Genomic DNA, 14,759 nt, shown 5'->3' on the forward strand with positions numbered 1-14,759 from the left:
TATCTATTACAGGAAACAGAACAAAAACCTTATGATTCTTATAAAGTGCCAACAAAATCCCAAAGGAGTCTCAGTGCTGAAGGGGTTAAAGTCCCCCCCACACTCAGTAATAGGGAATCTCCAGCACCTACCTCCAACCACAGAGCCGCCACCACATATATGGCTGTTCTGTGCGCACAGGACCTGTGATGAGGTCACAGGAGGGGAGGAGTCAGGGGTCACATGATCAGGGGCCTCAGTGACTGATATGTGGACTAGATGCTACATGGAAACTTCTCCTCAGTCAGTGACATTCCCGCCATTATTTCCCCTCACTACTGGCACAATTACCCCGCGCCGCCTTTTCTACACAGTGTTATGTGTGGAATGTAACATGTGAGTTCTCTGCTTGGAGGCAAATAGACCCCACACATTATTAGGAAATTATTAGCCCCAGTTTTTTTAATTTTCACAAGGGTAACCGGACATATACTATATGGCGGCATATTTCTCATGACATATTGTACGTCATTACAGTGGTAAGATTTCTTTGACATGACTTGCGTTTATTTGTGAAAAAAAAATCATGTTGAAATTATCAAATTTTCACTTTTATGCTTTAATCAGGGAGATATGTCACACAAAATAGTTAATAAGTAACATTTCCCACATGTCTGCTTTACATTAGCACAATTTTGGAAACATTTTTTATTAGGAAGTTATAAGTGTCAAAAGTTGACCAGACACTTATTTTTACCCCAAAATTTACATTTTAAGAGTTCAGTTTGAAGTGACTTTGAGGGGTCTATATTACAGAAAATGCCCAAAATTGACACCATTCTAAAAACTGCTCCCCTCAAGGTGCTCAAAATCAAAACTCGGAATGGAACAAATAGAGGAAAAGTATAACAGAAACATATGCACCACTTCTGCATTTGTCACCCACTCCTGGTTTTGGCTTACAAAAAATGATGTAAAATACTGACCCAATACTGCTAGTGTGAAGGCAGCCTAAAGGAGCGGGTCTCCTATACTTGTTATGCCCATACATTAAGTGTATGAACTGACAAACATTTCACCCTGGCGGGTACGCATCAGTCTGCTGTGTCAACATTTTTTTTATGGGCATCATAAACACCCTTGAAAAGAATAGCCTGGCTGTTGCATCACGGAACATGTTCACACTGGTGATCTAGTGGTGGTGGATGATGAGGATGAGGAGAAGGAGGAGGATAACAGCAAATTGCCAAAATCAGGAAGTGTATATCCATACGTGGGTGTGAAAAGATGCATGGGAATATACCTCCCCAAAAAAGACACTGATTTGATGTTATGTTTTGCTGTTATCATGCGGTGGTGTTCAGAAGTCTGGCCCAATGCAGCCCTTGTTCATTTTTATAAGAGTCAGTCTGTCAGCATTTTCAGTTGACAGGTGGATGTGCTTATCAGTTTTAATTCCACCAGCGGCATTAAAAACGCGCTCTGACAAAACGCTTGCGGCAGAACAGACCAAAACCTCCAAGGCATAGAGAGCCAGTTCATGCCACATATCCAGCTTTGAGACCCAATAATTATAAGGCACAGAGGAATCACGAAGGACATTGGTACAGTCAGCAAGGTACTCCCTCAGCATCTTCCAAACCTTTGCACTCCTTGTGAGAATACTCGGCACCTCAGGGCCTGTGCGATGGGAGGGTTTGAGAAAACTTTCCCAGAACTTTGCCAGTGTTCCCCTGCCTCTGCTGGACTGGAGTTGTGTCTCTCTCCTGTACTCCTTGGTTGTCCAACGAATTCAGATGGGAATTTTTTTAATAATTCCACAACAAGGGCCCTCTGGTACTGTAACATTTTAGTTGATCTGCCTGCCTTTGGAAAAAGAGATAGAAAGTTCTCCTTGTAGCGTAAGACTAAAAATGTCACAAACCAGTAATGACTATCACCCAAAATTTTGAGAACGCAAGGGTCACGGGAAAGGCAGTGTAACATAAAGTCAGCCATTCGTGCCAGACTGCTAACAGGCAAGACTTTCGTGCCCTCAACCAGAGGATGAATGACCATGCTGTCCTCTTCCTCCTCCTCCTGTCCTCAGGCCATCTATGCTGAACAGGCGGTATGACAGTTGTTTGTAGTACCATCCATAGCACATGAAAGTAGCTCTTGTTCCTCCTCCTCCTCATTTTAAACCAATCCATGTTGGGATGACATGAGGCTGGGCTGTGTAATCACCCTGCATGGTTCCTTGCTTCATTTCATCATGCTCTGCCTGCAATCCATCTTCTTTGATTGTGAGCAGAGAGCATTTCAGAACACAGAGAAGCGGGATGGTGATGCTAGTTATGGCGTCATCGCCGCTCACCATCTTGGTGGTCTCCTCAAAGTTTTGTAGGATGGTACATATGTCTGACATCCATGTCCACTTCTGAGGTCTTATGTGTGGAGTCTGAATTGAATACCAACGGCCTTGTTGATGCTGGTAGTCAACAACTGCCCTCTTCTGCTCACAAATCCTTTCCAACAACTGCAGTGTAGAGTTCCAACGCGTGGGGACATCACACAACAGTCAGAAGCTGCAAACGCTGCTGAAGCATGGGCGGAGTACTTTCACAAGGAGATCCAGCAGCTTCGGGTGGCTTTTGAGAAACCATTGAACAACGAGTTTAGGCACATGGGCCAGGCATGGTATGTGTGTGAGCTCGCCTCGCCTCAGAGCTGCCACCAGGTTCCAGGCCATTGTCACAAATGGCCATGCCTGGCTGTAGGTTCAGCAGTGTCAGCCACAAATCTGCCTGCTCTTTCAGAGTTGTTCGCAACTCTTCAGTATTGTGCAGTTTGTCACCTAAGCATATTAGCTTCAGTACAGCCTGTTGACGCTTGGCTGAGGCAGTGCTGCAGTGTTCCAGCTTGTGACTGATGTGGTGATTTGGGAGATGGAGGCTAAAGAGGAGGAGAAGGAGGTGTATGAGCTGTAGACTGTGGGGGCAACCCTGATTGACGTAGGGTCTGCAATCCTCGATGTCGGGAGTACGTGATCCATCCCAAGGTCCAACTGGGTCCCAGCTTCCACTATGTCAACCCAGTGTGCGGTCAGGGAGATGTAGCGTCCCTGCACACAAGCACTTGTCCACATGTCCTTGGTTAGGTGTACTTTCCCAGTAACAGCATTATTGAGGGCACAGCTAAAGTTGTCAGACACATGCTTGTGTAATGCGGGGACGGCACACCGGAAAAGTATTGGTGGCTGGAGACCGAATACCTTGGGACGGCCTCTGTCATCAGGTTGTGGAAAGCTTCCATCTCCATGAGCCTAAAAGTCAACATTTTGAGTTCAAGCCTGTGAGAAATGTGTGAATTTAGTAGTGTGGCCCGTGGGGCATTGGCTGCGTATTTCCAAGGACTGGGGTATGGACAACTGAATGCTGCGCTGGGACAAGTATGTGCTTGCTGATGTGCTAGTTGAGTGTGTGCAACGACAGGTGCAGGGCAGGAGGAATCATCGCAGCCACCATGGACATGGGATTGGCTTACATGCACAACAGCGGAAAAAGCACTAGTGTCTTCTGCAGACACTGTTCCTGGACCCTGTGGTTCAACCCACAAAGTTGGGTGCTTTGCTGCCATGTGCCTGGTCATGCTGGTCGTGGTCAGGCTGATAGTTTTGCTACCCCTGCTGATTTGAGCCTGGCAGGTGGTGCAAATGACCTGTTTGGGGTTATCGGCAGAGTCTTTGAAAAGCAACCAGACTCAGGAAGACCTAACACTTGTACTGGCAACTTCCGTCATGTTGGTGTTATAGAAAACGGTTGCCTGTCTTCTGTCTGCGGCCAACACAATGCTTCTTCCTGCCTGTTGGGGTGCTACGCCTCCCTCCCTCTGTGTGCTGCTATCCTTGCTCAGCATATCCTCCTGCCAGGTTGGGTCGGTTACTATATGATCCACCATCTCATCTTCCACTTCCACACCCTGGTACTCCTCCTGACTTTCTGGCAATTGTATCTCATCATTGTCCATATCTTGTGACATGTTCCCACCGTCTCCTTTGTGTGAATGTGGCTGCTCAAATATTTGGGCATTGCTACATGCGATATCCTCTTGCCCTGCTTCAACTGCACCAGGAGACAGGCACAAATCTCTAAATGGAAAAGTGAACAACACTTCCGAGTGTCCAAGTATGGGCTTACTTGCCTCATGGCACTCGGCATTGTGGGAGGAATGAGGATCCGGGTGAGAAGTATGAGATCCACACCCTCGGCTACTCAGACCTGACCATGTGGAAGACAGGGTGCTGGTGGTGGCAAAGTGACTGGAAGCATTATCCGCTATCAAACCAACAACCTTTTGACACAGCTCTGGGTTCAATAGTGGTGTGCTGCTGCTGTCCCCTAGTAATTGTGACAGGAAGGTTGAGCAAGATGTTAAGGTTTGTTGTGGGCCAATTTCATCTTGCCCACGTCATCGGCCTCGCCCTCTGCAAGCACCATCATCATCACTAGGGTTGAGCGACTTTTTCTTTTTTAGGATCGGGTGGGCAGGGGCGCCTCCCACCGCCAGAGACACTTTTGCATACTATGCGAGGCCCTGTGCCAGTGACGTCACCAACGAGTATGCCCCCCCACCTGATGAAGGAACCTGCACTTTTATCTGCACATTCCTCTTTGTCCCCGTGTTAGGTGGTATAGTATGCGGGAAGGGGAACCTGACTTTCAGCAGGGTCAGATTCTGGCTGTGTAGAGTGCAAGGGGAATGTAGTGGTCTGGGTCAATGTACCAGCAGACTCATCTAGCAGTGGCTGGGCAATGGGCAGGATGAGCAGGAAACACAGATATAGTCCCAAAGAATAAAGTAGGCTAAATGCAGTTCAAAATTGGTAACAGGAGTAAACAGGTGGCACTGCTTTGTTCAGTTGAGGAGAACAACAAGCAGCGGCAGACACCGTTAGTCCGCCCAACCAAACAAGTAGGCCAAATGCAGTTTAATATCTGATATAGGCCGAAAGCCTGAAGATTGAAGCTCAGCTTTGTTCAGTGGAGGATAACACCAAGCAGCGGCAGACACCGTTAGTAGGCCCAACCAAACAAGTAGTCCAAATGCAGTTTAATATCTGATATAGGCTGAAAGCCTGAAGATTGAAGCTCAGCTTTGTTCATTTGAGAATAGCAAGCAGCCGCAGACATCGTTAGTAGGCCCAACCAAACAAGTGGTCCAAATGCAGTTTAATATCTGATATAGGCCGAAAGCCTGAAGATTGAAGCTCAGCTTTGTTCAGTGGAGGATAACACCAAGCAACGGCAGACACCGTTAGAAGGCCCAGCCAAACAAGTAGTCCAAATGCAGTTTAATATCTGATATAGGCCGAAAGCCTGAAGATTGAAGCTCAGCTTTGTTCAGTGGAGGATAACACCAAGCAGCAGCAGACACCGTTAGTAGGCCCAACCAAACAAGTAGGCCAAATGCAGTTTAATATTTGAAATAGGCCGAAAGCCTGAAGATTGAAGCTCAGATTTGTTCAGTTGAGAAAAACAAGCAGCGGCAGACACCGTTAGTAGGCCCAACCAAACAAGTAGTCCAAATGCAGTTTAATATCTGATATAGGCCGAAAGCCTGAAGATTGAAGCTCAGCTTTGTTCAGTGGAGGATAACACCAAGCAACGGCAGACACCGTTAGAAGGCCCTACCAAACAAGTAGTCCAAATGCAGTTTAATATCTGATATAGGCCGAAAGCCTGAAGATTGAAGCTCAGCTTTGTTCAGTGGAGGATAACACCAAGCAGCGGCAGACACCGTTAGTAGGCCCAACCAAACAAGTAGGCCAAATGCAGTTTAATATTTGAAATAGGCCGAAAGCCTGAAGATTGAAGCTCAGCTTTGTTCAGTTGAGAAAAGCAAGCAGCCGCAGACATCGTTAGTAGGCCCAACCAAACAAGTAGTCCAAATGCAGTTTAATAACTGATATAGGCCGAAAGCCTGAAGATTGAAGCTCAGCTTTGTTCAGTGGAGGATAACACCAAGCAGTGGCAGACACCGTTAGTAGGCCCAACCAAACAAGTAGGCCAAATGCAGTTTAATATCTGATATAGGCCGAAAGCCTGAAGATTGAAGCTCAGCTTTGTTCAGTGGCGGATAACACCAAGCAGCGGCAGACACCGTTAGTAGGCCCAACCAAACAAGTAGGCCAAATGCAGTTTAATATTTGAAATAGGCCGAAAGCCTGAAGATTGAAGCTCAGCTTTGTTCAGTTGAGAAAAGCAAGCAGCGGCAGACACCGTTAGTAGGCCCAACCAAACAAGTAGGCCAAAGGCAGTTTAATATTTGAAATAGGCCGAAAGCCTGAAAATTGAAGCTCAGCTTTGTTCAGTGGAGGAGAACAACAAGCAGCAGCAGACACCGTTAGTAGGCCCAACCAAACAAGTAGGCCAAATGCATTTTTATATTTGATATAGGCTGAAAGCCGGAAAATTGAAGCTCAGCTTTGTTCAGTGGAGGAGAACAACAAGCAGCGGCAAACACCGTTAGTAGGCCCAACCAAACAAGTAGGTCAAATACAGTTTAATATTTGATATAGGCTGAAAGCCTGAAAATTTAAGCTCAGCTTTATTCAGTGGAGAACACCAAGCTGCAGCAAACACCATTTGTAGGCCCAACCAAAGAAGTAGGCCAAATGCAGTTTAATATCTGACACCGGATGAAAATTGAGGCTCAGCTTTGTTCAGTGGAGGACAACTGTAATGGGAGGCAGACACAGTTAGTAGGCCTAAATAAGTAAGTAGGCAAAATGCAGTTCAAACTTGGTAAGTGGAGTACACAGGCGGCATAGCTTTGTTCAGCGGAGGACAACTGTAATAAGTGGCTCAGACAGACAGAGTAGGCCCACAATTAATAAAGGTGGCTTATTGCAGTTCAAAATTGGTAAGAGGAGTACACAGGCGGCATAGCGTGGTTCAGCGGAGGAGGACAAGTGTAATTAGTGGCTCTGACACACTAAGTAGGCCTAAAATAAAAAAGAAGGCTATATTCATTTCACAATTGGTAAGAGGACTACAGAGGCGGCATTGCTGGATTCAACGGTGGAGGACAACTGTTGTGAGAGTCTGACACAGTTACTAGGCCCAAATAAGTAAGTAGCCTAAATGCTGTTCTAAATTGGTATGAGGAGTACACAGGTGGCATAGCTTGGTTCAGCGGAGGAGGACAACTGTAATAAGTGGCTCAGACAGACTGAGTAGTCTTAAAATAAAACAGTTGGCTTAATGCAGTTCCAAATTGGTAACAGGAGTACACAGGCGGCATAGCTTGGTTCAGCAGAGGACAACTGTAATAAGTGGCTCAGACAGACAGACATACAGACAGACAGAGGCCTAAAATAAAAAAGGTGGTTTCATGCAGTTCAAAACTGCTAGCAGGACTAACCAGGCGGCCTAGCTTGTTTCAGCAGGGGACAGTTGTAATGTGTGGCGCTGACAGACAGACAGCCAGAGGCCTAAAATAAAAAAAGGTGGCTTCATGCAGTTCAAAACTGCTAGCAGGACTAACCAGGCGGCCTAGCTTGTTTCAGAGGGGGACAGTTGTAATGTGTGGCGCAGACAGACAGACAGACAGAGGCCTAAAATAAAAAAAGGTGGCTAAATGCAGTTTGAAACTGCTAGCAGGAATAACCAGGCGGCCTAGTTTGTTTCAGGGGGGGACAGTTGTAATGTGTGGCACAGACAGACAGACAGACAGAGGCCTAAAATAAAAAAAGGTGGCTTCATGCAGTTCAAAACTGCTAGCAGGACTAACCAGGTGGCCTAGCTTGTTTCAGGGGGGGACAGTTGTAATGTGTGGCGCAGACAGACAGACAGACAGACAGGGGCCTAACCTAAAAAAGTGGCAAAATGCAGTTCACAACTGCTAGCAGGACTAACCAGGTGGCATAGCTGGTTTCAGGGGGGGACAGTTGTAATGTGTGGCACAGACAGACAGACATCCAGACAGACAGAGGCCTAAAATAAAAAAAGGTGGTTTCATGCAGTTCAAAGCTGCTAGCAGGACAAACCAGGCGGCCTAGCTTGGTTCTGTGTGGGAGGACAACTGTTATGAGAGTCTGACACAGTTACTAGGCACAAATAAGTAAGTAGGCTACATGCAGTTCACAATTGGTAACAGGAGTACACAGGTGGCATAGCTTTGTTCAGCGGAGGACAACTGTTATAAGTGGCTGGCACAGTTAGTAGGCCAAAATACTAAATTGGGCTAAATGTCTGCCAAGGAACTGTTCATAAATAAACTGGTGGAATAGCGAGGTACAGGGGTGGGCTCCTCTGCAGAGTTGCAGACAGTGGTAGTTGGCGCAAAGTATTAAGGGGTCTAAATGGAGGCCAGGGCCCCTGTATATTTTTACTATCATCTATAATTGCAACAAATTTGTAATGGCAGTGCCATTTAAGGATTTAACAGCACAGACTACAGAGTGGTGGAGCAGGGAGAGGTAAGTATTGCAAGTGGTAGAGCACTGTTCGAGTTGAGGGAGAACACTCTCGTGGGCGGCGGTACTGGCGCAGGGCCCCTCATATTATGACGGTGTATCTGATGTTTGTTGTGCACCACCACCATCAGAGACACTTCATTGTACCATGTGAGACCCTGTGCCAGTGCCGTCGCCCAAAAGTGGGCACACACACCTGTCCAGGCAAACGGCACTCGCACGGGTGCTTACGCCAAGTTGTGACCACGGCCCTGTGGGGGGACTCAGCTCATTTAGGGAGGTATACAAATGGCCTATGGTGGACATTTGGCCCCCGGCAAATGGCGGAATTGCAGCAGTCATTAAGAGGAGGCCAAAAACAAGAAATTTTTCTGGCAAGCTACGTGTCAGCAGGGGAAGGTGGGGCAAAATAATTTGAAATCCATGATTGGTTCATTTTAATGAAGGTTAGATCATCAACATTTCGGGGAGCCAGACGTGTCCTTTTTTCAGTCAGTATTGAACCAGCAGCACTGAAGACTCTTTCTGAGAGCACACTAGCAGCTGGACAAGCGAGCTCCTGTAATACATATTCTGCCAATTCGGGCCAGGTGTCTAGTTTAGATGCCCAGTAATCAAAGGGGAATGACCTGTGAGGGAGAACATCGATAATGGCGGAAAAATAGTTGGTAACCATACTGGACAAATGCTGTCTCCTGTCACTTTGAATCGATGCAGCAGTACCTGTCGTGTCTGCGGTCATTGCGAAATCACTCCACAACCTGGTCATAAATCCCCTTTGTCCAACGCCACTTCGGCTTTGTGCACATCTAACACCTCTACCATGTTGCCCCCTACAGCTCGTGTGAGAACCATCAGCGCCGCTGTGTGTTGGGAATGTCTGAACCAAACGGTCTACAAGAGTTGCTTGTTTGGTAGCAAATATTTGCTCAAGGTTCTCATGTGGCATGATATTTTGTAATTTGCCTTTGTATCGTGGATCCAGGTGGCAGGCCAACCAGTAATCGTCATCGGTCATCGTTTTGATAATGCGGGGGTCCCATTTTAGGATATGCAAGGCATACTCTGCCATGTGGGCCAAAGTTCCAGGTGTCAATTCACTGCTTGTGCTGGGTTGAGGAGCACTTTCTTGAAAATCTACATCACTTGTGGCCCGCAAAAACCCTGTACCTGACCTTGCAATGCCACCAGTTTCTATTGCCCCCTGAGAAGCATCCTCCTCACATAAATATTCAGCCCCATCCTCCTCCTCCTCCTCTTCATCCGCCACCTCGTCCCGGAGACTTCCCTGACCAGACAATGGCTGACTGTCATCAAGGCTTCTCTCCTCCTCGGCCGCAGACGCCTGCTCCTTGATGTGCATCAAACTTTGCATCAGCAGACGCATTAGTGGGATGGTCATGCTTATGATGGCGTCGTCCGCCCTGACCAGCCATGTGCATTTCTCAAAACACTGAAGGACTTGACAGAGGTCTTGTAGCTTCGACCACTGCACACCAGACAACTCCATGTCTGCCTGCCTGTGTATGTGTATCCTCCCACAAATACATGACAGCTCGCCTCTGTTCTCGCAGCCTCTGAAGCATGTGCAGTGTAGAGTTCCACCTTGTTGCAACGTCGGTTATTAGGCGGTGCTGGGGAAGATTCAGTGATCGCTGATGGTTAAGCATACGGCTGGAGTGTACGGGCGACCGGCGGATGCGCGAGCAAAGTCTGCGCACCTTCAGGAGCAGGGCTGGTAAATCAGGGTAATTCTTGAGGAAGCACTGCACCACCAGGTTCAAGGTGTGAGCCAGGCAAGGTATGTGTTTCATTTCGGAAAGGGCTATGGCAGCCATAAAATTCCTTCCATTATCACTGACTACCTTGCCTGCCTCAATATGTACACTGCCCAGCCATGACTGAGTTTCTTGCTGCAAGTACTCGGCCAGTATTTCTGTGGTGTGTCTGTTGTCGCCCAAACACTTCATTTGCAGCACAGCCTGCTGATGCTTACCACTAGCTGTTCCATAATGGGACACCACGGGTGCAACACTGGCAGCTGCGGATGGAGTGGTCGTGCGACTGCGCTCTGTGGACGAGCTTTTGCTTCTGGAGGAGGAGGAGGGGCAAACGCCTACAGCCAACTGTTTCCTAGACCATGGGCTAGGCAGAACTGTGCCACTATGGCTGTCTCCTGTGGACCCTGCATCCACCCAGTGTGCCGTGATGGACACGTAACTTCCCTGGCCATGCCTACTGGTCCATGTATCTGTTGTGAGGTGCGCCTTTCTACTGACCGATTGCCTCAGTGCATGGACAATGCGTTCTTTGACATGTTGGTGGAGTGCTGGGATGGCTTTTCTCGCAAAGAAGTGTCGACTGGGTAGGTCATAGCGTGGTACTGCGTAGGCCATCAGGGGTTTGAAAGCTTCGCTTTCAACCAACCGGTAGGGCATCATCTCTAGCGAGATTAGTCGAGCAATGTAGCCGTTCAAACCCTGTGTATGCGGATGAGAGGAAGAGTACTTTCATTTCCTATCGAGAGTCTCTTTTAGGCTGAGCTGGACTGGAGAGCTGCATATGGTGGAACTAGCGGGGGTGGTGGTGGACAAGGCAGACTGAGAGAGGCTTGGTGATGTTATTCTTGATGTGGGCCTACCTACAGTGTTTCCAACCAAGAACCTTGTGATTCCCTGACTGCTTTGGCCTTGCGACAATACCTCCACATTTGGTACTGGTGATGTCATAACTGGTGGGCTTCCAGTAAGGGAAGCAATGTTGCGTTGCTGACTAGCTTCAATATGAGCAGGTGCTCCAACGGTACGGGACGTTTGGTAGTTAGTCCATGCTTCCAAGGGCCTGCTGGTTAGATGTCTACGCATGCACGTTGTATTTAAATTTTGGACATTCTTCCCTCTGCTAAAGGTCTTGAAGCATTTCTTACATATAACTTTGGACTGATCATTCGGATCTTGGTTAAAAAATTGCCACACTGCACTCATCCTACTATGGAATACCTTTTCAGGCTTTGCATGCCGTGCTACTGTCACCGGATTGCAACGCTGTCCTACACCTGTTGTGGTTTTTGACACACGTTTTGGGCCTGATGCGGGCCTGCTAGATGACAGCTTTTGCGATGTAGATGGCTGCTGCAGATCATCCTCCTCCGCTTCTGAGCTACAGGCAGCGGCACCCTCTTCCCCCAATGGCTGCCAATCTGGGTCAACAACTGGGTCATCTATCACCTCCTCTTCAATGTCATGTGCACCGTCCTCTGTGTCACCGTGTAGGGTGCTATAGCGTTCGGGACTGGGCACCATAGTCTCATCAGGGTCAGATTCGGGCTCAGTACACTGCGAGGGCAAAGTAGTGATCTGAGTCAATGGAACAGCATAATAATCAAGCTGTGGTTATGCATCTGTGCACTCCATGTCCGATTCATCCTGTAATGGGCTTTTAACAATTTCCCTCTCTAACCCAGGCACGGTATGTGTAAAGAGCTCCATGGAGTAAAGTGTAGTGTTGCCTGCCGCATCCTTCACTTTTGTTTTGGGTGAAGGTCACAAGGAAACAACTTTTTCTGGACCTGGAGCATCCACTGACGACTCGCTGGCTTTAGATTTTGAAGCTTCTGAAGAGGAGGTGAAAGAGCTAGAGGCTGAGTCAGCAAGGAAAGCTCCGGCTTTAAAAGCTGTTTTCCAACTCCCAGATAAGGGAGCCTTCGAGGCCTTGTGTAGCCAGACGATGATGCAGCCTCATCACCTCGAGCCTTTGGTGCTATCTTGCTTTTCCCAATACCACCAGATGCTACACTACCACCACCACCATCAGTACGTACCAGCTAGCAACGACCGCCCATGGCCTCTTTCACAAGGCTTCCTCATTTTTGCGGAAATGTTACCAAAATAACAACCATTATATGCTACTGTTAAACAAAGTAGAAGGTGTATATTAACTTTTGGAGAATTTATATCTCCCTTTTTTTGGCGGTAAGACTGCAGGAATAAACAGGCCCTGTGTACTACACAACACAATGTACAAGGCAGAACGTGGCTGGCAGATATACGCCAAACAGAACTCACGTAGATCCACTTAGTGGCAATTTAAAGCTCCCTTTTTTTTGGGGGGGGAGACTGCAGGTAAAAAAAGGCCCTGTGTATTACACAACACAATGAACAAGGCAGAACGTGGCTGGCAGATATACGCCAAACAGAACTGACGTTGATCCACTTAGTGGCAATTTAAAGCTCCCATTTTTTGTGGGAGACTGCAGGAAAAAACAGGCCCTGTGTATTACACAACACAATGTACAAGGCAGAATTTGGCTGGCAGATATACGCCAAACAGAACTCACGTAGAGCCACTTAGTGGCAATTTAAATCTCCCTTTTCTTGTGGGGGAGACTGCGGGAAAAAACAGGCCCTGTGTATTACACAACACAATGTACAAGGCAGAACGTGGCTGGCAGATATACGCCAAACAGAACTCACGTAGATCCACTTAGTGGCAATTTAAAGCTCCCTTTTTGTGGGAGACTGCAGGAAAAAACAGGCCCTGTGTATTACACAACACAATGTACAAGGCAGAACGTGGCTGGCAGATATACGCCAAACAGAAATCACGTAGATCGACTTAGTGGCAATTTAAAGCTCCCTTTTCTTGTGGGGGAGACTGCAGGAAAAAACAGGCCCTGTGTATTACACAACGCAATGTACAAGGCAGAACGTGGCTGGCAGATATACGCCAAACAGAACTCACATATATTCACTTAGTGGCAATTTAAAGCTCCCTTTTTTTTTTGGGGTGGGGGGTGTTGTGAATTCTGTTTTGGAACTCCCTCCTGTGGTCATGAATGGTACTTCGGCGAGTTCTGTCCATGGACTCCCTCTGGTGGCTGTGAGTGGAGCTGCTGGTTCTGAGATTCCTTCCACAGGTGACCTGGTTTATTCTTAGGCTGCTGCTCTATTTAACTCCACCTAGATCGTTACTCCATGCCACCTGTCAATGTTCCAGTACTGATTCAGTTCGCTCTTGGATCTTTCTGGTGACCGTCTTTGCCAGCAGAAGCTAAGTCCCTGCTTGTTTATTTTGTTGTTCTTGTTTTCTTGTCCAGCTTGCTAATATGATTCTGTCTGGCTAGCTGGAAGCTCTGGGAGGCAGAGTGGCACCTCTGCACCGTTAGTCGGTGCGGGGGTCTTTTTGCACACTCTGCGTGGTCTTTTGTAGTTTTTGTGCTGACCGCAAAGTTACCTTTTCTATCCTCTGTCTGTTTAGGTAGTCTGGCCTCCCTTTGCTGAAACCTCTTTCATTCCTGTGTTTGTGTATTTCATCTTAACTCACAGTCATTATTTGTGGGGGGCTGCCTTTTCCTTTGGGGAATTTCTCTGAGGCAAGGTAGGCTTTACTTTCTACCTCTAGAGGTAGCTAGCTCTTAGGCTGTGCCGAGGCGTCTAGGCCTGTTAGGTACGCTCCACGGCTATTTCTAGTGTGTGTGATAGGATTAGGGATTGCGGTCAGCAGAGTTCCCACTTCCTAGAGCTTGTCCTGTGAGTTTAACCATCAGGTCTTTCCTGGTGCTCCTAACCACCAGGTCCATAACAGTACAGGTGGCCCAAAGTATTAATGCATCTCAATAGAGGGATAAGAGAAGTTCTGAGACCATTTTTTTTCCTCTGCAGTGTGTTTTGTCTATCTTTTCCCCTTTACCTCTGGGTGGTTCAGGACACAGGTGTAGATATGGACATTCAAGGTCTGTCCTCTTTCTGAAGCCCTTAAGGATGCTATGGTGGGATTTCCCACGCCTGCTGGTCTGAATGAGTCTATGTTCTTGGCCATTCAGATCGATCAGCGCTTGCGTGAGCGCAAAGCTGTGCACCATTTGGCGGTACTCTCTGAGCATAGGCCTGAGCCCATGCAATGCGATAGGACTTTGACCAGAGCTGAACGGCAAGAACACAGACGTCAGAATGGGCTGTGTTTTTACTGTGGTGACTCCACTCATGCTATCTCTGATTGTCCTAAGCGCACTAAGCGGTTTGCTAGGTCTGCCACCATTGGTACAGTACAGCCTAAATTTCTTTTGTCCCTGATAGATGGACTAGTGGAGTTATGTCTGAGGTTCATTGTTCGGTGTTAGCTGGTCATCCCGGAATCTTTGGTACCAGAGATTTGGTGGCTAGATCCTTTTGGTGGCCTTCCTTGTCGCGGGATGTGCGCTCTTTTGTGCAGTCCTGTGGGACTTGTGCTCGGGCTAAGCCCTGCTGTTCTCGTGCCAGTGGGTTGCTTTTGCCCTTGCCGGTCCCGAAGAGGCCCTGGACGCATATTTCCATGGATTTTATTT

The 14,759-nt window shown here is 47.6% G+C and overlaps 2 protein-coding genes across 2 annotated transcripts in view; one reads left to right on the forward strand and one right to left on the reverse strand.

Moving 5' to 3' along the window:
* Nucleotides 1–165, reverse strand: part of LOC138663627 (zinc finger protein OZF-like) — a 72,127-nt gene extending 71,962 nt beyond the window's left edge. Inside the window, exon 1 of the mRNA XM_069749906.1 lies at nt 132–165. The gene's annotated coding sequence lies outside the window, so the exon portion shown is untranslated. The remainder of the gene's footprint in view (nt 1–131) is intronic.
* The window catches only part of LOC138663608 (zinc finger protein 25-like), a 418,987-nt gene that overhangs the window by 304,183 nt on the left and 100,045 nt on the right, over nt 1–14,759 (forward strand). The window lies entirely within an intron of this gene.

Source organism: Ranitomeya imitator, chromosome 2 (assembly GCF_032444005.1).
Source record: "Ranitomeya imitator isolate aRanImi1 chromosome 2, aRanImi1.pri, whole genome shotgun sequence".
NCBI classification, from domain to species: domain Eukaryota; kingdom Metazoa; phylum Chordata; class Amphibia; order Anura; family Dendrobatidae; genus Ranitomeya; species Ranitomeya imitator.